Here is a 27,160-nt window from a genome sequence, read left to right as displayed (position 1 = left end):
GATTCGATATGCTTTGATTCGAAGCGCCACTTTCTGTTATCTTCCATTTAAATACATTGTGAAGATAAATTCTGTTCGATTCGATTCCGCCAAATGGGAGAAGGCCTTAAGCATGCCTAGTCTCTGGACTGGAGAAAAAGAGAAACAGAAAGGAAAGAAAAAAAGTGGAAAAAAGAAAGGGAAGATCAGGAGAAGGAAAAGAAAAAGAAAATTTAAATGTAGAAAGTTAATAAAAATGAACCCCACAAAAAAGGGAAACCTGCTCATGATGTTAATAGTTATCGACCAATAGCACTATTAAGCATGATAGCAAAAACCATGGAGTCCATGATCTCCAACAGATTAACTTGGTATTTAGAATCCCAAAATCTTTTATCACCAAGACAAGCCGGTTTTCGACAACTACACTCTACCAATGAACAAGTCATATGCCTCGGCCAAGAAATAAAAGACAGTTTTAACAAGAAAGAAGATACCTTGGAAATATTTATTGACTTTCAGTTAGCATTTGACTCTGTTTGGAGAAATAAATTATTACTAAAACTCCAGAAATTAGGTATCTCCAGCAATATGTTCAGATGGATATCAGAATTCCTTAGTCAAAGATTCATTGCCACTAAATTCAATTCTACCTCAGGGCGCTGTCCTCAGCACAACTTTATTCAATATTTATATAAATGACACCCTCCCTGTTAGAGGAATCAAACATGAAAACAGCACTATTTGCAGATGATATAGTTTTGTGGACTTCCGGATCTTACAGACATAGAGACAAAATTCAAAATTCTGCTCTTAAAGCTCTAAATCAACTGCATGAATGGAATACATCAAATTTGATGACACTCAATTTAAGCAAAAGTAACTACCAAATATTTTCACTCCGTAAAAAAGAAAGAGAATTCAATATCCAATACAATGGCCAACACCTTCCTAGGACTTATGAATCCAAATATCTTGGAGTTATTTTCGATAGTAAGTTAACATGGAGCAACCATTTGAAATACATTTCTGAAAAAGCTCGTAAAAGATTCTCCCTTCTAAAAAGACTAGCAGGAAAGAAATGGGGATGCTCTAGGAATATTTTGAACACTACATACAAAATGTTTATACAGCCAGTGCTGACGTACTGCGGAGAAATTTTAATTACTTCACCTTTCATAAACGACATAGAATATGTATGATTTGAGGCTTTCTCGGCGTTGGTTCGCTAATATGTTTTCGCGGGATATCAGCCGAGTTAAGATTTTGGAATGCTCCAAGCTTTCGACTGCTATCTCTGCAGCCATCTTCAGGGAAGTCACTTCCCTGAAGATGGCTGCAGAGATAGCAGTCGAAAGTTTGGAGCATTCCAAAATCTTAACTCGGCTGATATCCCGCAAAAACATATTAGCGACATAGAATATGTTCAAAATCAAGATCTCAGACTCATTACTAGTGGAATCAAAACAACGCCAATAGATTCTATGAGATTCCTTACTAATATTAACAGCATCAAAATGACAATAGAAGGAAAAGCACTGATTCAATATGAAAAACTTAACAGATTACCAGGAAACAATTGACATTCTTCATACAGTCCTCTCTGTAGATTGAAAACTCAAAAAAGTTTCATATCCATTGTTCAAGAATTAAAACAGAAAATCAATATCCCGAATTTAAAAGAAAACTTACAAATTAAACCAAACCCTTTAACCCTATTAAATATAGAATATAATCTAAATTTAACAGAAGAAATACTGAAATCAGAAGTAAACACTGAAATACTGAAACAATTGTCTTTAGAGACAATTAATATTAGGTACCCTCCACAAAACTGGCTTCATTTATACACCGACGGATCCTTGATCTCCAAAGAACAAGGTTCCGGTGCAGGTGTTACGTGCTGTCTCTTCTCACTTTATAGATCTCTTGGATATGGAACAACAAGTTTTGATGGTGAAATCATTGCAACAAGTGAAAGTCTCAGGAATCTTCTATGCCACATCAATAAATTTAGGAATGCAGTTATATTGTCAGACTCCAAGGCAGCTATTCTATCAATCGTCTCTAAACACACACCTTAATCTCAAACAGCAGAAATAACTAAAATGCTCTCTCAATTAATATCACTCAATAAAAGAATTATTGTATTCCAATGGATACCATCCCATTGTGGAATCCTGGGAAACGAGAATGTGGATGCTTTAGCAAAGAAGGGCAGCACTGCTACTTACAGACCTGTTACTAAATCTACGTATTACTCTGTGAAGAGATTTATTAAATCTACATACTTAGACTTCAACAAACAAAATTTGATAACTCAATCCCAAGGGAAAAAATGGAACTCCCTGCATCAAAATCCACAGTTAATTCCCGATTTACCACGAAAATCGTCTGTAGCTGTATTTAGATTGGCAACAGGCCATGATTGTTTGGCCAAACACCTGCATAGAATTCGAATATATCAGTCCCCTAACTGCCCATTGTGCAACTCAAACCAAGAAATGGATTCGGAACACCTCAAAATCTGTGCTTCATTGGCTGGTCATGATAATATCTTTGAAAAATATTGGAGTGCAAGAGGTCAAATGACTTTATTGTCAAACGCCTGGCATTAGAAAACAACAACAACATTGAAGGGATTGGACTGATCCATTGTGTGGAGGTGTACTGTGTTAAAATGACAATATTTGTGGACAAAAACTATTAAAATAATATACAAATTAATTGGTATTAATTGAAAAATATCAAAGGAAATAAACAATATTTTACATTAATAATGGAGATTTATGGCCAAAATTAAATGAAAATACCCCAAAAATGACCGAATAAAACAAAAAAGGCTCTTATGAGATGTAAGAGGTAAAATATGCCCTAACAAATATGTCTTAAAACACTCAGTTTATCACATAACATATAAATACTAAAGCGGCTATATTTCTGGCGTACTAGAAAAAAAGATGCAATTTCATCGAAATCCTAGCCCTAGTCATTACCGAGTGTAATTAGTTACCACTGCCACCGGGTATTTACCCATTTGCAGTGTGAATAAATACACATACATACCACTTCTCATAGGTAGCATATAAGACTAATAAACCATACCTTGTTTGTGTTTAAAATGCAAATTACATTAATTTTACGACGTCCATAAGTTGTCTTCTGTAGTCTACTGATTAATGTGCCCTAAGAGAGAAAGATTCAATCCCATATGAGAGCACTGAATTTTCAGGTGGAAAAGAATGTTATTCACAGCTTTCTTTGAATGTGGAATTAAATGTGTTGGCTCTGTTTTTAATATGTAAAAAAATCCTTTTGTTGAAGATAAAGATGAATAACACTAAATTTTACGTCCAGACCCACCACTACTCTGTTCTCAGCTCTTGGTAACAGATGTCAAATGATAATCGAGATTTCTGATAGAGATGAGTTATAACATATTGATTCATAACCATGCTGGTCCACTACCATCTGTGCATAGTGAATAATTATGTCAATGTACATGTGCAAAGTGCACAAGTTAAAAATGGGTATCAATTAAGCTGAGACCAATCAAGAAGAGTCAGTGACATATTTGAGGAGTTGCATTCAAAAACACGTTTGTCCACTTGGAAACAAAAATGAGTCAGCTATGGGAATCTGAGGTTAAATGGAATTCGCAGCATGAATAGCTTTCGTGATCAAAAAACTGTTAGTCTCACAATGCTAAAGCAGAGAAATATGGCATTTCTTTCATAACTCAGTATGTCCTGTACTTTCTTGTTTTCAAAACTTTGTTAGTCAACTAAATGAAGTAAACAATTTTGTTGGGCCACCTGTGCTTATCTTCTTAAATAGTTTTTATAACATTAACGTTTTCGATACTACTTATGTATCATCATCAGATGTTAGAGCATTGTGTTAACTATATGTAATGAAAACCTAGCCTCTTGGTATTTTATGAATTTACTATTTGGTTGCATATTACTTATCGTAATGTCTGAGCCTTGTTAGAGTTAACATGGTGACAGTCCGTTATGATTTCTTAGCCTAGGTCAGTGTCTCTAGTTCACAATAAAATGCAATTAAAATGCAATATAAATACAATAAGATACAGTTTTAAACAATTTACAAAACGCTATATAAAATATAACATGTAATGAAACTATGTACACTTGTTGGAATGGCTGTGTTGGTCAATCATTTACGCCGTTAAATAGGGTGGTTTCTGCTGGTCCTATTTCAAATGCTAAAATCATTGTCTGTAAAACGAAGCACTTATTGAGGTCACTGAATTTCTGTAGTTGTTTATACTGTGTGTTGTTATTAAGACCTTAATGGGCTTTTCACTTATAACCAGTTTCACTCTAACTTAACTATTCAGAAATTCATTGATGTCTACTGATATGCAAGTATCTGTGATTAGACGTATGTAGTTACAAGCGGTTTAATGGCTAGCTCCGTGAATCTAGCAAAGCCGTGCGTGTCTGCAACAATTACATATTATTAATAATATATTGATTCGATGTTGATTTGTGGTTGGAACTATTAATAATTGAAGCTTATGGAGGTGAAGTGACTTACGATTTTGCTGATGTCGTGCTGTTCTTGTTGGTTGCATGGCTTGGACTAGACTGACGAGCTCGCTCACAATATATTTCTTAATGAACATCGAATGGCATCGAAGGTGGGGAGGGAGTTGGGGGTGTCTGATTGGCTGTTGTGTGTGTTTGTTTTGGCAGGAGCAGTTTAAACAGATTAAATAATGGATTGTTTGTGTTGATTATTTGTTCATTAAGAAGGGGTTGTCCAGAGTTGAATTCTTTTACAATATGAAATTGCTCAGCTGTATCTATTGTAGAGTTATTTGTAATTCTTAATACTTTTAATGTGTCGTTTATATTGGTTAATTCGTGGTTTTCATCGATGAGGTGTTGTGCAAATTTGGATTTATTCCTATTGTAAATGAAATCTGAGGTATGTTCTCGGTACCTGATTTTGAAATTACATCGGGTCTGGCCTATATATGTCTTCGTGCAATTTTTACATTTTAGTTGGTATATGCCACTGTTTAAGAGGGGTTTGTTACTATTGATTTTGTTGGGAATTATGTTATTTAGTTTATTATTAGTGCTAGAAGCTATGTTGATATTTTGTTTTTTGAAGAAGTTACAAATTTTATTTGAAATCTTGCCATAATAAGTCAAACTGTGCCATTGTTTATTGTTTTTTGTTTTTTCGGGTTGGAGTGTGGTAAAATCATTTTTATTTAATTTTGTTTTCCTTTTTTGAATTAATCTATTGATTAGTTGTTTTTCATATCCATTTTCGATGGCTAGTTTTTTTTATGTAATTAATTTCTTTGTTGCAATTATCTTTGTTTAGTGGGGTTGTGAGCAACCTATCGATGAGAAAACGGAATTTGCTAATTTTGTGCGTGGTGGGTTGTATGGAGTGTTTATTTATGGAGTGTGTAGTTGCTGTTTGTTTCCTATATATATCAAATATTATTGTTGGGGGTTCTATTGTTATGTTTAAGTCTAGGAAGTTGAGACTGTTTTTATTACTTTGTTCTAATGTAAATTTTATGTTTTGATGCCATTTATTGAAATCATCTTGTATTTGTGTATTCAAGTTTTGAGTGTTTTCGTATACTATTAATGTATCGTCGACATATCTTGCGTAAATGCTAAAGTTAAATTTTTTGCTTAAGTTGTTTATATGTTTGTTTTCTAGGTCCTGTAAGAATATGTTTGCTAAGTATCCGGAAAGGGGGTCGCCCATAGCTAAACCTGAAGATTGGGTGTATATTTTATTATCAAATTTGAAATAGTTTTGTTTTAATGATATTTTTTAGTAATTGAGTGACCTGTTGGATAAGGTTATTCTCAAGTTGGGCTTCATTGAGTTTTTTAGTTATTATGTTAATGGTTTCATCTATTGGTATGTTTGTGTATAAGTTTGTTACATCCAGTGACAATGTTTTGGTGTTGTTTGTAGTTTTCAATTTTTGAAGTTTTTTTATAATTTGTTTTGTATTAATGATGTTGTATTGAGTATCTTGTGTTATATTTTTGTTTACTGAGCTTGTAATTTGGTGCTTCCCTGCAATTAACTATTGGTCTCATTGTCATTTCTGTTGTATGTGTTTTGGGAAGTGTTTTTAAGTTTGGTGCTTTAGGATTCTTCATAATAATGTTGTGGGCTTTACTTTTTGGTGTGAAATCTGGTGCGTTTTTTATGGTGGTTTTGATTTGTTTTTGGTATGTTTCTGTGGGGTCCGCTGTCATTTCGGTGATCTGGTTGTTATTGAAAAATGCTTTAGTTTTGTCTATATATTCTGTTTTGTTCATTAATACTACTGCATCATTTTTATCAGCTTTTATATGTATGATGTTGTTATCATCTAGTTTTTGTTTTAATAACTTTAACTCTTTATGTTGTTTCGTAGCTGTTTTGAACTCTTTTTTTAGTTGTTGGATCTGATATATAATTACCTATTATTTTAGCAGTACTGTATTGTAAAAATTCCTTGTTCTCATGTTCACTGTTCTGGATTATGTGTTGGGTTTCGATTGCTAAATTTTCTATTACTTTGTGTATATTGTTAGTCAAATTTCGGTCACAGCATGCTGGCTTCGTGCAGTTCAATGAAGATTGCTGCCATAATTTATTTACCAACAGACCATGTCCTTGAGCAAGTTGAGAAACTATTAACCCAATGGACTCGTATTTTGAAATATTTAAATTCCCTGCACTCGAATTCAATATACAGTTTTCATATGAATTATTTATACTGTCTAAAAATATGCTTACCTTCAAAACTATATTTGCTATATTCCATTATACCTCTGAGGAGTTACATAAATGAAAGGGTATCATCAATCTCGTGTAACCTCAGCTCTTCAAACAAGGTGACTGGGTTAAGAAAGGAATGTACTATTCTCACTCCTCAGAAGTACAGGGAAATCTGCAATCTAGTTACAGAGGTGAAAATAATTTGAGATGGTTGGAAATTGTGGAGTGTTACATACCCTACAAAAAGTAGCAGACATCAAACAAATGAGAAGATTATCTATTAAGGACAAATCAAGGAGCCTAGAGTGGTCAAGGTAATAATGGAAGTTGATTGTAGAGAAAAAGAAGTCATTGAATATGACAAAGATGTTTGTGTCTTCAAGTGCAAGAATTTTATGTATATAGCAAGACTTTCTACTTTGGATTGACTGATTGATTGAACTGAAATCCTCTTTTCACAGATCAATACATATCTAGTTTTGGCTGCTGTTGGTGTAGTAGCCATTACATACGTGGTTATTCGAAGTGGAGTAGTTACACAGTACATAACGAAAGTGTAAGTTTTTCAGGTGTTCAGAATTGTTCAGTAAGTGACGTAAGGCTGTATTTTATCAGCTCCTGAAAAAAAAAAATTGTGTGTGTTTATTTGGGTATGTTTATAGAAAATGGTTGTTTCCCTAAAATTGGTAAATGAAAAATATTTTTTAAGACATTTACATGATTCTTGTGTGTATGGGTACTAATTTTTCAAGGTTAGGTTGCATTAACTTAGGTTAGAGCTGAAGATAATACTTTACTTGAAGAAACTTCACTATCTTTCCACCCTTTCACATTTCTCGGCTTCACGTCACTTATATATCCCCTCAACTAACCCACTAACCTTGTTACATACCTCGGCCTCATGTCACTTATCTGTACTCTCATTTAACCCATAACGAAACGCAAATCAGACTTGAGTCTCGTGTGTGATGTAAGATTGGCCCTCTACTTTTTGAGAAGCGAATATCCAAGTATAGTAGCCTGCATACATGTATGATTGTCAGGAGTAAGATCCTTTCTGTAGAAACGTGCTCGTCCTAAATAGTACCACATACTCTTTTTTCTAGAATTAGAAGCCAAGAAGAAATATTAGCCATTTAAAGTTTTGTGAGATGCATTATATTAGAATGGTCTCTAGCAGAAGCCACTGAAGTAATGTTGCAAAATTTAAAAAGTGGTAGTATGATTTGTTGAAGGGGATATGCGTTTCTGTACTATTTCCCCCATCTAATCCATTCTAACCTTGTCACAACCCTCGACCTCCTGTATTTTGGTCCAGGGAAAATCATTCACACGTAGTTTTACAGTGTCAGCATTTATGAAATGGGGATTAGAAATGTTGGAGACCACACAGAAGAATGTTACCAGCATTTTCTCTTTGGTCACACTAGCAGACTATTGTCACTGTGTTGCAGTGAAGGTACGGCCATTTGTTTGAGTTGTTAATTATCATAATAATTATATTTTTGCATCCTGCATCATTCATTTTGCACATAAGTACGTGTGAATGGTTTGATAGGAAATCTGTTTTGAATTCCAAGAAATAGCCAACTCTAAGTTGAACTACAAAAATTTTGTATGATATACTCTATAGCCTTATGTCTAATATGTAAACTTTTAGGAATTAGATTAAACTTTGGGAAAAACTTATGAATATGCAACACTGAACTACTGATAAGTCCTCAAGGTGAAGGAAGTAGCAGATGGATGAAAAAATGTGTCATATGTTTTTTTAGTAGGTTATTTTACGACGCTTTATCAACATCTTAGGTTATTTAGTGACTAAATGAGATGAAGGTGATAGTGCCAGTGAGTCCGGGGTCCAGCACCGTAAGTTACCCAGCATTTGCTCATATTGGGTTGAGGGAAAACCCCAGAAAAAACCTCAACCAGGTAACTTGCCCCGACCGGGAATCGAACCTGGGCCACCTGGTTTCGCAGCCAGACGCGCTGACCGTTACTCCACAGGTGTGGACGTGTCATATGTTACAGTGCAACCAACCAGTTGTAATTAAATGCATGCTTGTGTTGCATGAATACCTGGAGAACAAATGAGGTGGTCAGCACAAAAAATGCCGAACCCACAAAATTATATTTCCACTTTACCTCTTTGTAATGGTGCGCAAAATGCGTTACACAAACGAAACTTGTGCTGAAATCTCTTTGAAAAACTGAGAATGATGATTGGGCTGATTTACCTTTGAAGGGAACAATATAAGGAGTCTTTAAAGCAGTAAACTCAATATGCAAGTTTTTTGGGTTAGACCATTTGTGCACTGAGCACCTCGAATATGAGTACAGATATTTCCGAAATTTCACCATATTTCTTTATTTCTTTAGTTAATATTATTAGCTTGACTTAAAAACGATTTTGTTGCCCTCATTTCATTCTGTAATGCAAAGTGAAAGAAATAACTTATGCTTTGTGTTCTTTGAAACACAATGAATTGTTTTATGAACAAAACAATTTGGTGCCATTGTGTGCAAACAAGGAGGTCTCTGTGTTCAGTAAAGATCTGCTGAGGACAAGGATGTTGTGTCCAGAATGTGATATTACGTAACAAGTCTGTACTGCACATACTACAGAAGAGAGTATGTGAAAATTACTCAGCTTATGTGCAAAGACACTTCATATGAAAGAACCAAAATATCACCAGCGCAAGTTATTGTGATTGCACACAAATATATCATATGAATCCTATAGATTCAAAATCCCCTATATCCACTTTCAGAAATTAAAGGATTTTGACAGTAACTGTTCGAAAATAGAGGGAATTTTCAACCTAACAGTAACTTTTAACAAACCTTTTGCTTCAAATTGAGTGGCTCTTTGAATTCAAATTATATAAATCATTAGAATTCATTCTTAGCAAGCAATATGTGGGGATAACTCAATTCTGAACAAAATGGTCTTTAGGGGGTTTTGAATCTAGAGGATTCATATCCTTCACTGTAAATGAGTGCTATTTCAGCATTGAATTGAATGAATTGAAATGGTTTGGGTCCTTTTGGTCCACGCACATACGCCACTTAAATGGGTCAGTGTGACGTATATATTATACGTACTGTATAAACATTATATTTTAATATTTACTATTTCAATACAATATTCTGAAAACTCATAAAAACAAAATAGGTCTACTTGTATGTGATGCTAAATATTTGATTTCTCGTATTAGGTTTACATTACATTATAATAATTATTACATTTGTGAAATGGCTAATTTGCGAAATATTATAAATGATAATATCATCTAAAGACTGATTAGTGTAATAAGTTACTGTTCAGCGATATATGCAATGGAGGGGGAAAGAGAACTGGCCGTCATAACAGGTCATAACCCATTATCTCCTGGCTTAGTTACCTCTTGAGTGATGCCTTATTGTTGTCACTTATGAGTTTCAGACCTGTGTTCGGACAGTTGGCTAAACAAAACAATAATATACAGTAAATCAGGTATTTGTAATTATTAGAAGTATACCAATTATTTAAGTAACCTATAAAACTTTTCCAATTAGCCTACAAAATTGATTTGGAAAATTATGAAATTTGATTTATTACTAACAATGGAGGAAGTTAATAGTAATCCTCTTGTCATTTTCAATGCTACTGAATAAATGTCATGTACTTAAATATAATTTTGGTTTACTGTGAGCGAAATTTATATATATATATACAATTATTTTGTTTTCATTAGGTTTGTAAACTACCTATCAAAAAGAGCCACTGCTGCAATGGAAGCCATAAAAAAAAATAAGAACTTTCAGATGGTGAGTGCAGCGTTAACAGGAGCAGTGATATACAAAACGTTGCGTGAGTGTTAAGCTTCAGTTTGTTTGCAGTGCTGATTGATTTATACACTCATATATATATATACAATTATTTTGTTTTCATTAGGTTTGTAAACTACATCTCAAAAAGAGCCACTGCTGCAGTGGAAGCAATCAAAACAAATAAGAACTTTCAGATAGTGGGTGGAGCAGTTACAGGAGCAGCGATGTACAAAATCTTACGTGAGTGTTAAGCTTCAGTTTGTTTGCAGTGCTGATTGATTTATACACTCATATATATATATATACAATTATTTTGTTTTCATTAGGTTTGTAAACTACATCTCAAAAAGAGCCACTGCTGCAGTGGAAGCAATCAAAACAAATAAGAACTTTCAGATAGTGGGTGGAGCAGTTACAGGAGCAGCGATGTACAAAATCTTACGTGAGTGTTAAGCTTCAGTTTGTTTGCAGTGCTGATTGATTTATACACTCATATATATATATACAATTATTTTGTTTTCATTAGGTTTGTAAACTACATCTCAAAAAGAGCCACTGCTGCAGTGGAAGCAATCAAAACAAATAAGAACTTTCAGATAGTGGGTGGAGCAGTTACAGGAGCAGCGATGTACAAAATCTTACGTGAGTGTTAAGCTTCAGTTTGTTTGCAGTGCTGATTGATTTATACACTCATATATATATATACAATTATTTTGTTTTCATTAGGTTTGTAAACTACATCTCAAAAAGAGCCACTGCTGCAGTGGAAGCAATCAAAACAAATAAGAACTTTCAGATAGTGGGTGGAGCAGTTACAGGAGCAGCGATGTACAAAATCTTACGTGAGTGTTAAGCTTCAGTTTGTTTGCAGTGCTGATTGATTTATACACTCAGGGACAAAAAAAAAAAAAAAAAAACCGGACACTTCTATATTTGCTTGTATTTTGTTGCCAATTATTTCAAAATGAAACAAAACCCATTTAAACAAAATAATGTTTCATTTAGCACCTTATACGACAACATTTGAAAAAAGAAATCTCTGATGAGAAAATTTACAAAAAATTACAAAGGGCGTATAACTATGGCATCATTTGGTCTAACTGTTTTTTTCATTTTATGGTGCATTAAACATTAAAAACTCTTTTTAGTAACGGGTATTACCCCCTCTGGCTTGAATAACTGTATCCATATGTCTTGGCATGCTCTCAATTTGGTTAGCAATGTCTTCTTGAGGAATAAGTTCCATTCTTCGCCAAGTGCTCGCCTCAACTCTTGTAACGATTCTGGTCTCGGTCGTCTATTCTTAACACGCCCTCCCAGCATGTCCCACACGTGTTCAATTGGGTTCATGTCTGGACTCCTTGCTGGCCATGGAAGAACATGGATTCCCACTTCTTGGAGATAATCTCCAACCACATGGGCAATATGCAGCCGTGCATTATCATGCATTAAAACAAAATTATCGCCTACAAATTGGCCAAATGGCACAACATGATCAGCCAAACATTCATTTATATACCTATCAGCTGTTAGTCTTCCATTTTCAACAAAAACCAACTGTATGAGCATCCGTACACACTCCTGCGCAAACCATCACTCCACCACCTCCATACGGCACATTTTCGGAAATGCAACACTGTAAAAATCGTTCTCCCCTCTTTCTCCAAACTCTTTCACGTCCATCAGGTGAGCACAGATTGAAACGGGACTCATCGGTGAACACAACACAGCTCCACTGTCCATTTCTCCAATCCCTGTGATCATTTGCAAAACGCAGTCGTTCAACTCGATGCATCCTGAGAAGTCTGGGACCAGTTGCAGGTCTACTTGATATCAGTCCACTTGCTTTCAACCTCCTTCTCACTGTTTTGGCCGAAATTGGGCATCCATTCATGTTAACAAATTGCTGGGCTACACTAGTAGCTGGCAGGTTGCGCTCCCTAAGAACTCTCAACACCATATACCTGTCTTCATTTGGATCTGGCTCTTGGACGACCCGAACCTGGTCTTCTGGTATATTCTAGGGCCTCTCTATACCGTTTTATGGCATCATGGGTTGTGCTTCTAGCCATATTCATAACATTTGCAATGTAACGTACACTGCGTCCATAATTGTAAAGGGCTACAGCTCGAGCCACATCTTCAGGTCGCATCTTGTTTTAAGACAAATATTACAACCCCACTTAAACTCAGAAAATGTAAAAATAAAGAAATAACGAATGATAACGATAATGAAGCACAAAATGGTTGAGACAAAATTGTTATAGCTGAGACTCCGAAAGCAAAATTGAAATATTTGGTTGTAATGGCTTGTTTATAAAACAAAAAACAATCAACAATGTATACACGTCTCCATAACAACAGATGGCTACCATAATATTGTATGAGAAGATAATGTTTTGCAAAATACCAGCAAATATTAAAGTGTCCGGTTTTTTTGTCCCCGAGTGTATTAAATCCATGGTATGACAGCTCATGGAAGGCGACTGTTGGCCTCTCGTCCACATGCTCAGTAGAGGTCATCCAACCAGAATGAAGGTATTGTGTGGTTAGCACCATAATTCTCTCAACAGTGCTGATTACTGAATTAACAAAGCAGCAGTCATTGTTAACAATCTATGCTATCATATGGTTAGCTTATTCTGGTTGTTATTGTCTTTCATTATCGTAATGAACTGTAATAGAGAAAGAACTTGGATATCATTTCCATTTGTAACTGAAAGAACTAGGCCTAGTAATTATGCGATACCCGGCCCCGGAACAATTTTTCCCTCGAAATTATTCAAATCTGCTTTACAGGAAGCTTTACCTGAAAGATTAGATTTGCATAATATATACGTCACTGTGTACGTTAACAGAAAACCACAATTTAAAGTCACACAGAGTTTGTGTGCACTCGATGTGGGTCTCTGGCGTTTCGTCAGCCCGCGCGAGTTGTGTGGATATAAAGGGAAAAGTTGTGACGGTGTTGGGTAGAGTTCCCAGGTAGCTCAGTTAAGATTATGTATATGATGGTTAATAAACATATTTGTTTACAGGTGGTGTGAAGATCTTAAAGATCATTCCAACAGTTGGTCTGGCTATCATCTCTGGCTTGTGGTTATATACTTTTATGTAAAAAAATATATCGTCGTTATATTTCATTAAGGTCCATTTTTATAAATTTTATAGGAAAGAAAATTAAAGAGAATTAAAAGTTCAAATAGCCGTGATAAATCTAATTTTTATTCAATGGACTTGCAATTTTTGTCAATGTCTACTTAATTGGGTACAATTTTATTACCATTTTCGCTGATGTCACAGGACTGTTCTCCTAAAAAATAAATGAGATACGACCTTTTGGCACAAACATTGCTTACCTTTTTGGACATATGTCCCTGGCATTCTTACGAGAAACTATTATTTTAGCCAACTAAATGTCTTTTTACTGAGAAAATAGGTTTACATTATAATTTAGGAATGCCATGATAGTTAACTATAAACAACATAACTATTATAACTACAATACTTACTTTGAATTTGTTGCACACAAATTTTCTGTATTTTTCTTCTGAATTAACTCCAAAATCAGCCTCGCACGTGAACCCATTCTTCCACGAGATTCCCGGCAAACATCAGACTGTTAGTTGAAGAGACTCTCGATAGGAAGTTACGCACTGGCGCGAGAATTCAAATAATATAGAGTCAGAAAGACGTTTGTATGACATACGACCTTATGCCCATTAATATAGTACAGTATATTCAGCATTTCTGCCAGAACGTTGTATATGCAACATACGACCTTTTAGTTCTAGAACTTTTCAAAAGAATAACATACACCTATATGGAATACACGTCTATGTTATTGGAGAGTTGTTTTCAACATATGACCTTTTGTCACAAGATAGTTCGTATGTATTTGAAGTGAATGAGCACATAAACCCATTTTCAGTGAAAACTTGACATACGACCTTCTGGCAGTAAAGTGACGATATAATTTCATTTTAAAAGAAACAAATAATTAAACTTTAAATTCCTTGTGCATGCAGAATCTTTTCTCGCTCTTTTCCTTACTCTATTCTCTCCCATACAATAACAGTGTTTGAATGCACTTATCTACTCTGAATACAAGGGGTAAAAACTTAATAAATTCGCAACAAAATGTAGTAATAATTATGTATATAATTCCTTATTTTTTAGAAAAATGTTTTTCCATCAGTACAGATTACATTTTTTTACTTGATCTGAAGTGCTTTGCGATTATGTGTTTTTTATTTTTAATAAAGACCCATTTTTAATAAAATTATTACTCCTTGTGCATCATTCCTGAATAAAACCAAGATGTACAAGAATTCACTGTACATGCCCTACACCACTTTTTCGGCAAAAGGGATGCTGAAAATGCGTACTTCCGTGAAAATTGATTTATTGTAGCATCACAATACATTGTCTTTATACTTAACCCTAGAGAGCTCGCGCCTGTAAACTTTACATCATGGCTTGCGCACAGTCGATTCGACTGTGCGTGGAAATGAAGCGGAATCAATATTTTTTGCTAATATCTGTTAGCACAAAAGTTACAAAAACATTATTTAACTGTATTTTATTCATTAACATCACTGTTATTATGTATTAAAAAGAAGATGAACATGCCAATATCCAAGTAACCTTGAGTGTTCTTTATACTGTGAAAAATATATAAATCACATTATATGTTAAATATTTTCATCAACGTCATGGCCTGGTATAGGAGTAACACAAAAATATTATTTCCACTGGTCCTATTCATTATAGTAATTATCGGTGTGAAATAGGCCTAAATTCAACAAACACGGAAGAAAATAATATTAGAAGATGAACTCACTTGGTCACATGACCTCACACGTATTACATATCTTCATCACTATCACCATCGGCACTTGCTTCAGGATTAGCACAAAAAGTGCAAGTTGACTGTGTATCATTGATTAAAGTTCTCGTTAACACTTTGTTAAAAACATAAAATTTACACTGTCACACGTTAAAAGTGTTAAAATTGTTTAAAAAGGTATTTACCTTCGACAGACAGCCCGTTTCGACGCTATTTGTCGTCGTCTTCAGTGTCTCTTGAACCACTGCTGATTTTGGCTCTGCGATGTGCAGTTGTCGATGGTAGGGGTGGGGGTGTGTTGTTCCTATGGTGGGGGTTGGCTGTCTGTATGTTATGACGTATTATGATGTCGAACAATGTGTGCGTATTGAACTGTAGTTGCGTATTAAGTATGTAATGTGGGTGTGCTATTGTATTCTTATATATTTCGTATTGTTCTAGGATATTTAACTGTAAACTTTTTGGTGTGATGTGTAAAATTTCCATATCTGTTTCTATATTATTGTAGTCATGATTATTGTCGATAATGTGATCTGCATAATTTGATGTAATGTAAGGTTTGGTTATAGCTTTAATATGTTCGTTGTATCTTGTATGAAAGGATCTTCCTGTCTGTCCTATGTAAAAATGTGGGCAACTATTGCATTTTAATTTATAAACTCCAGTTGAATTATATATATTTGAATGTTTAGTGTGGTTATTTAAGTATTTCTGTGTTGTATTATTTGTTTTGTATGCAATTTTGTACTTTAGTTTTCTGAATGAAGTTGCGATTTTGTGGGTATTCGTATTGTGATATGTTAATGTTATGTATTTATTCTCGCGTGCTGTTTGTGTTGGTTTGGTCTGTTTTTGTTTTGCCTTTTTTATTAGTGTGTCTATTATGTTAGGGTTGTATCCATTGTCTTGTGCTATATATTTTATTGTGTTTAATTCTTCCGTGTAGTTGTCTTTGTTCATTGGTATATTAATTAATCTGTGTGTCATTGTACGGAAAGCTGCATGTTTATGTTGTATGGGATGATTTGATGAATTGTGTATATGTGTTGTGGTTGTAGTGGGTTTCCTATATATTTTGAATTCGTGTCTGTTATTTGTTTTGGTTATGGTGATGTCTAAGAAGTTTATAGCTTGCTTATGTTCCATTTCTACTGTATATTTTAATTTGGGGTGTATTTTGTTGAGTTGTTGATGTAGGTTTTCTATTTGTCTTTTGTTTCCATTATATAAGACTATTATGTCATCTACATATCGATGCCAGTACATTATTTTCTCTGCGTGTTTGTTGTTGTCGGTATTTAGTATGTGTGTTTGTTCTATGTTGTGAATAAAGATTTCAGCTAATATACTTGATATAGGTGAACCCATTGGTAATCCTTCAGTTTGTGTATAGTATACACAATACAACATTAGCATCATTTGACATCGTAAATCTATATACAAACATACCAGTAACAGAAACACTAGAAATACTTCGGGAAATGCTTATCAAAAATAACATACCACAGACTCATATTAACGAAATTTTACACATCACAGGAATTATTACTAAACAAAATTATTTCACACATAACAATAAATACTATACACAAACTGAAGGATTACCAATGGGTTCACCTATATCAAGTATATTAGCTGAAATCTTTATTCACAACATAGAACAAACACACATACTAAATACCGACAACAACAAACACGCAGAGAAAATAATGTACTGGCATCGATATGTAGATGACATAATAGTCTTATATAATGGAAACAAAAGACAAATAGAAAACCTACATCAACAACTCAACAAAATACACCCCAAATTAAAATATACAGTAGAAATGGAACATAAGCAAGCTATAAACTTCTTAGACATCACCATAACCAAAACAAATAACAGACACGAATTCAAAATATATAGGAAACCCACTACAACCACAACACATATACACAATTCATCAAATCATCCCATACAACATAAACATGCAGCTTTCCGTACAATGACACACAGATTAATTAATATACCAATGAACAAAGACAACTACACGGAAGAATTAAACACAATAAAATATATAGCACAAGACAATGGATACAACCCTAACATAATAGACACACTAATAAAAAAGGCAAAACAAAAACAGACCAAACCAACACAAACAGCACGCGAGAATAAATACATAACATTAACATATCACAATACGAATACCCACAAAATCGCAACTTCATTCAGAAAACTAAAGTACAAAATTGCATACAAAACAAATAATACAACACAGAAATACTTAAATAACCACACTAAACATTCAAATATATATAATTCAACTGGAGTTTATAAATTAAAATGCAATAGTTGCCCACATTTTTACATAGGACAGACAGGAAGATCCTTTCATACAAGATACAACGAACATATTAAAGCTATAACCAAACCTTACATTACATCAAATTATGCAGATCACATTATCGACAATAATCATGACTACAATAATATAGAAACAGATATGGAAATTTTACACATCACACCAAAAAGTTTACAGTTAAATATCCTAGAACAATACGAAATATATAAGAATACAATAGCACACCCACATTACATACTTAATACGCAACTACAGTTCAATACGCACACATTGTTCGACATCATAATACGTCATAACATACAGACAGCCAACCCCCACCATAGGAACAACACACCCCCACCCCTACCATCGACAACTGCACATCGCAGAGCCAAAATCAGCAGTGGTTCAAGAGACACTGAAGACGACGACAAATAGCGTCGAAACGGGCCGTCTGTCGAAGGTAAATACCTTTTTAAACAATTTTAACACTTTTAACGTGTGACAGTGTAAATTTTATGTTTTGACTGTGTATGTTCTTTGCAGATGAAGTGGCGGCACACATTACACCTCGTCTTAGACTTACGATTTTTCTTCCAATCGCAGAGATGGCACCTTCCTGGACCCTCATCTTCTCCAGATGGAGGTGGATTTCTTTCTTCGGCAGTTCCAGTAATTTCTCTGATGTTTCTCTTCAGTTGATATGGCAGATTTTCTAGTTGCAGTCTTTCAAGTAGATAATTTCTAGACAACTCCTTGCTGAGTGTTTGTAGGAATTTTCTTCGAAACATGTCAAATTGGCGAATATTGTGTTTCAGTATAATGAAACTATTGATGTCTGCTATGTTCAGTACTGTAAAGAACAGAGTTAGAGGCCAGCGGTTACTGGTTCTTGCAACTGAATACCTAGCCTTGTACTCGTCCACCATGTCCACCCCTCCTTTTGTTGAATTATAAAACGTCAACATATAAGGTTTTCTAGATTCTTCAGAGTCTGGATCAATTTCACCGGTATGATGCATGGTGGATAACAGCAACACCACCTTCTTCTTTTTCGGACAGTAGGACAGAAGGGTCTTGTCCTTGGTGAACCCGAAAACACTGCTATTTTCCATTGAACGACTTTGCAAAAATAAAGGGGGCACCTCCCTCTTGCCAGAGAGAATACCTTTATTCCATATCTTGCCGGTTTTGTTTTTATGAATTGTTTGAAACTGCACCTTCCCCTAAAAGATACCAACATCTCGTCGATAGTGACGTATTCGCTAACAGTAAAATTCTCGGAGCATTTTTGAACAATTTGCTCAAAGAGAGATCGAATAGGAGCAAGCTTATCAACACTTTTGCGCTCTTGTCGAGTATTTGAATCATCAAATCTTAAAACTGGCACCAGGAACTTGAATCGTATCCGGTTCATACAAGTTCTGAAATAAGAAACACCTGTCCCATCAGCAGACTAAAGGTCGAACAGGTTCAGATGAGATGCTCTGAAAACTCCAGCCATATAAAAAGTCCTATAAAAGCTTCCATTTCAGTTCTCATTGTATTGTGTGCATCTCTTGGGCGGCTGTAATTTGGACGCACTTTTTCAATTTTTTCATTTGTATGTCTAACAATTTCATCAATGATAGTGTCAGTAAAAAATAACTTCCAACACTGGAATGGAGTCGAGGCGCTCCTTGCTACCTGTTTTACACCAGGTATAAACCTTACTATATTACGTTCGCCAACACGTCTGTTACGTGGTGGACAGTGCATTTCCCATGTTGTTACTCCATCTTTCCCTGTATAAATTGGACCTGGAACAAGGTCTACTTCCTCATCTGCTGATTGAGCAGAGTCTGTGTTATGATCGATTTATTCAACCATATCTTCTTCTTCAACGTCCGATTCAATGCTATCAATTGGTCTGATAATTTCTTCTTCACGGAACAATTGTCTTCTGACTGCACCAGCTTCCCTTCTTGTTTCTTCTTCCCGGGCCATTTCCTTTTCTATGCTATCAATAAGGTTCCTTATCCTTTCTCCCTCTTCATCCATATTTCTATACGGCAATGTACAGGGATCAGTAGTGAAAATAAAGTATTACACTGACAAAAACGTACGTATATGTGAAAAGTTATAAATACAAGAAAAAACTACATTATACTTATACACCAAATGAAACAATACGAAGTTGCGTAATGACTCGCACAGGGTTGAAACGACCAGGTTTGTATAACAACAGTTTCAAATCAAATTGACCAATAGCAAAGTGCATGACAACAATCACATCTTATTCTGGAAGAGTCGAATGAAAGGTACTGAAGGGGTGAGCGGCAGAACTCAAGTGACCTTGAAGCAGAAGCTAAATGTTTATCACACCCGGTCGAAAAGACCGTGCGCGAGCTCTCAAGGGTTAATATACTGTAATAAGTAAAACAGCTGTACAAATGGTAGCCAAAAAATTAAATAAAATAACATTTTATGTAACATGAGAAAAAGAACATAGCTCATTATAGTCATTATACTGTGAGTCACAGCAAACTTTCCCTGCTGACCAACTACACACAGATCCTGCTGCAGCTGTTGCTTGCATTTGTGAACTCATGGCACCTCACCAGATTAAAACTAACGGAATATGCTGTATTAATAAATTGAACAAGTTTTCAAAATTGGACAACCGTTTTATGACTAAACCAATAAAGCTGCAGATTCAATTATTTTCACACATTCGTTTCCCCTTATCTGCTTGGCTGATAAACACCCTAATGCTTAGCTTATTATTTTCATACTCCTGACCAGGTTTATGTTATCCTTCAGGCATCAATGGGCGGCCGGGTAGCTCAGTTGATGGAGCAGCTGGCTACGGACTGGAAGGTCCGGGGTTCGATCCCAGGTGGTGACAGGATTTTTTCTCGTTGCCAAACTTTCAGAATGGCCCCGAGGTTCACTCAGCCTCCTATAAAATTGAGTACTGGGTCTTTCCCGCGGGTAAAAGGTGGTCAGAGCGTGGTGCCGACCACACCACCTCATTCTAGTGCCGAGGTCATGGAAAGCGTGGGGCTCTACCTCCACGCCCCCCAAATGCCTTCATGGCATGTTACGGGGGTACCTTTACCGTTTTACCTTTTTTCAGGCATCAACTCTTTTTGTGTATGTGCCAAGAGAGAAGGGATGAGGGAAAGAGAGATAGAGATCACGTGAAAGTGGTATAGTTGGTGAATACCCAACCCTTGAAATATGCTGTGCCAGTCTGTAGTTTATCTTTGATAGCGAGCAAAAAAGCACATAGTGACTCAGCCAAGAATAAGTGTAGTATATTACATACGTTGTGCAGTGTTTTACAATTGTTACATATTCAGTGTGTGAACATGTGTACATTTTGAAAATGTACATATGGAAAAAGAAACTGTGAGGCAGAACAAGGGAAAATTTAAGATATAAATTCCGTGGCTACCCAGTAGAAAACAATACTAAACTTAGTGAATAGGTTTAATGAAACAGGTTCTTTGAATGATGTGATGTGAATTATGTATCACACAAGATAAGCAACACTTCCAGTAGTTACTGTGAAGAGGGTGAGTACCAAATATTACAATATAGTTCGTATGTTTTAACCCAGTGAAGCACCATGAGTTTGCAGATACAAGCAGCGGTGGGAGGATGGGGAACCTGTAGTTGATCAGCCAACACTGCTGGGACTCACTGTATGCAGTTTTAAATCTTCACAGTTTTTCTACTATACAAGATGTAAGACAGAATAAGTAACAGTGATGTAAGAAGTAATTAAATATTCTGTTCATTTACAATACGTGAAATAAATTAAACTGCTTTTCTCAGAGCTACTGATCATCCTACACGAAATGGGTTGCAATTAAGGCAAGTTTTCCAAGAATAGGAATCTTTAGGGGAATGTATGAAAACACATTGTTGAACAATAAGCACTTGCTCTACAGCAGGTAACTTGGCATGGGAAAGAAGGAATTACAGCATCCATGTGGACCAACCATGGGGAAAAAAATGGCTCCGAAAGGCCACTGCACTCAAAGCCACCTTACCTCACTCCACTGACCCTCTCCTCTGCCTGGTGCTTCAATATTAAATGCCACTTTGATCGGAAGCATAAAGCTGACTTTGGTAATCTTACAAGTATTTATTTACAATTTTAAAAGCTATTTCGTAATATTTGTAAAAAGATACGAAACAAGATATTGTGACAGCGACATGAGATTCGAACTCACGACCAGCGTCCCGCAAGAGAGCAGATCGCGCGGAGCACTGAGGGACGGCGCGCAGGGGAGAGAAGAGAGGGGGTTGTATTACGTCAACGTGACGAGGGGAGAGTGCGCGCGCAGCTGCTACTTACGGAGTAAAAGGGGACGGACCCTCCCAAATCTTCTAGAGAAGTCCGTCCGAAGTGGAGATAGCCAGATAATTCGAGAAGTCGTACTTTCCAGAAACTGTGGTGTGAGTATAAATTACGCACGCCAGCGAACTCGGGCAGTTTCAGTTTATTCAGTCAGTGAGTAAGCCAGAGCAAGCAAGCCAGTCTTGTGTACCGGAGTTCGACTTGAGTGTGCGTCCGCAACTGCGTCAGCATCCGAAGGCCTGAGTTCGAGTGCAGTGGACCGCAGTTGGAGGGACCTGAGTTCGAGTACAGTGGACTGTCTCTGAAGGTCTGTGGTTCGAGATACTGTGAACTCGAGTGACTGAGCTAGAAGAACTGTGAACTGAGAACTGATATTTCTGATTTGTAAATAGTGCTTTGTAAATATTAGTTAAGATTAACAGTTCATTGTTGTTCGTAATAGACCAAGTAAATTGTCATTGCCTTCAGTGGAGTGCTATAACGAATACTGTGTTGAGTGAAAATCCTATTGTTGACGAGAGCGTTTAAGGTGAATTGTAGAAAGGAATTATTGTTGGAAGAATAAAATCCTATTGTTGAGTTGAAATAAATTCACAATATGTTTATGGTATTTTCAGGATTTAGATACTTGTTATTTTATTAAGTATCTGGAACTGAACTTATTTAAAACTTTGAGTGCATATTAGGTCTACTTGATGCATTCTCTTTCCAAGAAAGATTTTCAGAATGGACATGGACATGTGTCTGTTCAATAATCCATTTGTATTTGATGTTACCCAAGCATCAGAGCCACTATAGAAATACTAAAGAGCACGCCACTAAAGTGTTCAGGAAAAAATGGATTACATCTCTTTATATACCTACCAGAGGAGCTTACGTCACTGCAGCACGTGGCCCTGTGCACATTTTGCCACCACTTCTGAACCTGTACCACAGAATGCCACACTTTGCAATGGGAGGCAAGCTGAGCTTGCTCATGTAATGTCAGACATTACACCATTATGGATTAAATTCTATCACTGTAAGGATCAAACTTAATTATGTTTCATGCAAATACATTACTATATACAATATGTATAAGCAATTTCCAATAGGTTGTTATGTCTTACTGACCCTACAAAAAAGGTACATGTCGTTTAATGAAGCCCATATAAAATGTAACATTATATAGTGGTAGGATATGATGTAAAATCCACCTTGACAATATTAATCAAGACATGGAAGCTAATTTTTTATCGACTATTTACCGAATTTGTATCAACTACAAAGTTGTCTATCAGCAGTGGAATTTGTGATGGCGAGATGAGTCTGAGGATTAACAGTGGAACTACCTGACATTCGCCTTACACAGTGGCGTAGCCAGACTAATTATTTTGGGTGGGCCAGATATGCAGGGTTTAGAAAGTACCTCTGCCATCAACTCTCTTGAAACTCATTCTCGGAAGTCTTATTTAATAACATGCAAAATTATGATAAACAATCTTGCAAGGCATATCTATACAAACGTTTCATAAGGTGAACTGGAGCTGTCGAGATTTTCTAGCAACGAATCTGTCAATCACTGATGATGGGTCCTTCAACAAATCCCAACTTTTCTCCCTCTCAATGGATAGAATTGCTAGATTACAAAGCTATGTGCTTGACATGATTGTCGAATTTTTCTTCGTTTCAGAGCTTTGAAAAGTTTTATATCATTGCCTTAATGAAGGACGAACATTTACTAATATCTATTTTTGGAGACTGAAGTGCTTCCGATAATGAATTTGCAAGAGCAAGAATATCGTCTAAAAATACCAAATAAAATAAGGTGTCAAATTTTTCTAGCTGATGTAACAATTCAGTAGCCTCCACAGCTTCCTTTTTTTTATTATTGCTGCCAGATAATTTTTTAGGCCCAATCCAAAACACAGTTAAATTAGTTCTTGAAGAAATGAACACATTATTTGACTTCTTACTTTAATGCTATCGACTGGAACTATTGCTCTGGATCCGTGGTTTAGTTTTAATGTTGAGTATTTTCTATAAAAGAACGCAAAAATTGGCATATTTTTTGGGTGGGCCTGGGCCCACCTGGCTATGCCACTAGCCTTACATTTGAGAAAAACCCTGGGAAAAAAAACCAACCAGGCAATCAGGTCCAAGCTGGATTCGAAACTATGCCCAAATGCTGCCTCAGTTCAAGTCCAACTTGTTACCAACTGACCCAATCCAGTGGCACAAGCTCATTCTTGTAGCAAGTATAGATTGCTCTAATCACTATTCTATCTCGTCTTACAACACCATCCCTCCGAATATGCAAGTAAACTATTGAACACAAGTATAGCAAGCCACACAGCACATTTTATCCAAGCAGAAGTTAAAGCTATCTGAAGAGAGGCTCCAGTATTAATAAATGGACCTCGTTGATAATCCTTTTCTTCATGTGGATAATTGTAATTCACATCATCTTTTCTCTGGTATGGTCTTGTAACAGGTTCTAAATAATCCATGAAATCAAATATTGCACCACAGGAAAGACGAATACTAATTGCAGCTGCCATTTGACCACTTGTTTGACTGTTCTTTGAGAGACCTTTTCTATATTGTAAGCAGGTTGAGTAGTAGCCATCAGTTAAAAATATTGCACAGGTTAAAATTATAATTCCAATGCAACATACTAAGATTGCCAAAACTGTCCAGCATATCCAACCTGGATCTCCAGCAGCACTTGGTGTTATTACAGCAACTTCGCCTTGTCTAAAAATCACATTTGTTAATGTTAAGGACTTTATAAATAATAATGAATGTCTGTGTTTGAACATTAGAAAACCTTCAACACAGTTTTGTTGTACATGTGTCATATTTTGATTACTGAATCTTCAAGTGATGAATGCAATATCTATTTGACACGATTGTTACAACTGGATACTTTAATTTACAATTTAAATTTAGGACAACATTTAAATAGAAAATAAGCAAAAATATTAGCTGCCAAAGGGAAATAAATATTTAGTAAAAATAAATTTATAACAGAATGCTCAACTATTTTAATGTATGTTATTTTGTTATTAATAGTTTATCATTGTTTTCGTTGGTCAAAGGGTTACAGTTCTTGTTGTTAGATACAGGTTTGTCACAAAAGTTCTTAGCATGGCTTTCTTTGGAAGTAAAGTGAAATTTTTCAGAATGTGCCTCATTCCTCACTTTAAAAAAAAAGTGACTGTAGGTTTAGTTCACAAAGAGTTCGTCACATCAAGATGTTTAGGAATAGAATATTAGTTTGATTTCACTAGTATAGTAGGCACAGTTTAGCCAAAATTTCTATTTATAAATCAACATTTAAGAGCTCTATCTTTTTACTATTCCTTCCAGGATTAAATAGCTTGAACTGTACCATAAATATACTTACTTACCGGTACTTACTTACTTACAAATGGCTTTTAAGGAACCCGAAGGTTCATTGCCGCCCTCACATAAGCCTGCCATCGGTCCCTATCCTGTGCAAGATTAATCCAGTCTCTATCATCATATCCCACCTCCCTCAAATCCATTTTAATATTATCTTCCCACCTACGTCTCGGCCTCCCTAAAGGTCTTTTTCCCTCCGGTCTCCCAACTAACAGTCTATATGCATTTCTGGATTCGCCCATACGTGCTACATGCCCTGCCCATCTCAAACTTCTGGATTTAATGTTCCTAATTATGTCAGGTGAAGAATACAATGCGTGCAGTTCTGCGTTGTGTAACTTTCTCCATTCTCCTGTAACTTCATCCTGCTTAGCCCCAAATATTTTCCTAAGCACCTTATTCTCAAACACCTTTAACCTATCTTCCTCTCTCAGAGTGAGAGTCCAAGTTTCACAACCATACAGAAGAACCGGTAATATAACTGTTTTATAAATTCTAACTTTCAGATTTTTGAACAGCAGACTGGATGATAAGAGCTTCTCAACCGAATAATAACCAGTGGCGGTTATTCAAGTGAAGTACATGAAGGCCACCTTCACCCCTTTTTTCGTGCTTTAATAAAATATATTTTATCAAGAAATTAAAATAAAATGAATTCTTCACTAAACCATATTTTGCTCTATTTTTTAATATCTTGTTCGGCGTAATCCCCTCAGTTAACGTTCACTGCAGCACTTCACACGAACCCCTCACCAGTCAGGCCACGTGGCTAGCAGACCAGCTGAAGGTCCGAATGAGGCTTTCCTTTTCGCCTTCAGTAAACACACCCGGTTGCCATGACAACGAGTTGCTTACTATGAATTACTGGTCCCTTTTGCGAGGCTATTATGAGGGTCTGTGGACCAGGCATTCATCTCCTTTCTTTATTCTTGAAAGACAGAATCTCTCTCTCGTCCAAACATTGGATCAGGGTGGCAAACTGTAATATTTTGCAACTAAATAAGAAAACATAAAATATTCTGTAAAGAAGTTAAATATTGTTTAAATTTAGTATATAAAGTATATATTTTGGTATTTTTTAACGTTAGCACCTCTTGAATATTATGTTTTTTATGGATTTTGAAATAATTTGAGTACCCTGTAATAAAGAAAGTTGGCATAACATTTGAAACTACGTTCTACATTTGACCCGCGCTGACCAATGATTTCGCTTTACGTATTCTTTGTTGTGACAAGTGCAGCGAAGTGTGAAGGTGATACTACGTGTATTAATGCGATGAAAACATGAATCCGTTAAACGATTTAGTGTGTAATCTTTTGGAGACACCGTTCTCTCGTTGGTGTGCAGAAGATAAGCAAGATATTTTAAAATACTGCAGAACAACAAGTCACATTAATATAACTATGAAAAAAGTGAAAAGTGGTGGTCGGTCATACAATATTCAGTTTCAAGATTCGTGATATGCCGATTGCAACTGGTTATGTGGGAGTCACTATGGCAATGGTAAAGTTTAGCGGTCCCTGCTTAGGTCGTTCTTGCACGCATGAAAATAACAATGGAATTTACACTCTTTGGACAGGAAGTACTACGTGACTCAAAAGGATGACGGATATAACAGAAGGCTAACGGTTTCATTTATGGAATTATGGACGTAGTTTACGAAGGCTACACCAGAG

The 27,160-nt window shown here is 35.7% G+C and overlaps 1 protein-coding gene and 1 long non-coding RNA gene across 13 annotated transcripts in view; one reads left to right on the top strand and one right to left on the bottom strand.

The window, feature by feature from the left end:
- Positions 1-15,344, top strand: part of LOC138710163 (uncharacterized) — a 117,223-nt gene extending 101,879 nt beyond the window's left edge. For 4 of the 6 annotated variants that reach the window (XR_011335125.1, XR_011335123.1, XR_011335120.1 and 1 more), the window contains 6 exons: positions 7,218-7,312; positions 10,694-10,809; positions 10,896-11,011; positions 11,096-11,211; positions 11,296-11,411; positions 13,608-15,344. This is a non-coding gene — a long non-coding RNA (uncharacterized lncRNA). Of the gene's footprint in view, positions 1-7,217; positions 7,313-10,493; positions 10,610-10,693; positions 10,810-10,895; positions 11,012-11,095; positions 11,212-11,295; positions 11,412-13,607 lie in introns of all 6 variants that reach the window. The other 2 variants (XR_011335121.1, XR_011335122.1) reach the window with 2 other exon arrangements.
- The window catches only part of LOC138710159 (DNA polymerase alpha catalytic subunit-like), an 81,747-nt gene that overhangs the window by 15,459 nt on the left and 39,128 nt on the right, over positions 1-27,160 (bottom strand). The window lies entirely within an intron of this gene.

This window comes from Periplaneta americana, chromosome 12 (genome assembly GCF_040183065.1).
Source record: "Periplaneta americana isolate PAMFEO1 chromosome 12, P.americana_PAMFEO1_priV1, whole genome shotgun sequence".
Classification (NCBI taxonomy): domain Eukaryota; kingdom Metazoa; phylum Arthropoda; class Insecta; order Blattodea; family Blattidae; genus Periplaneta; species Periplaneta americana.
The sequence above is the reverse complement of the archived record's forward strand: the minus strand, read 5'-3'. Positions and strand labels throughout refer to the sequence as shown.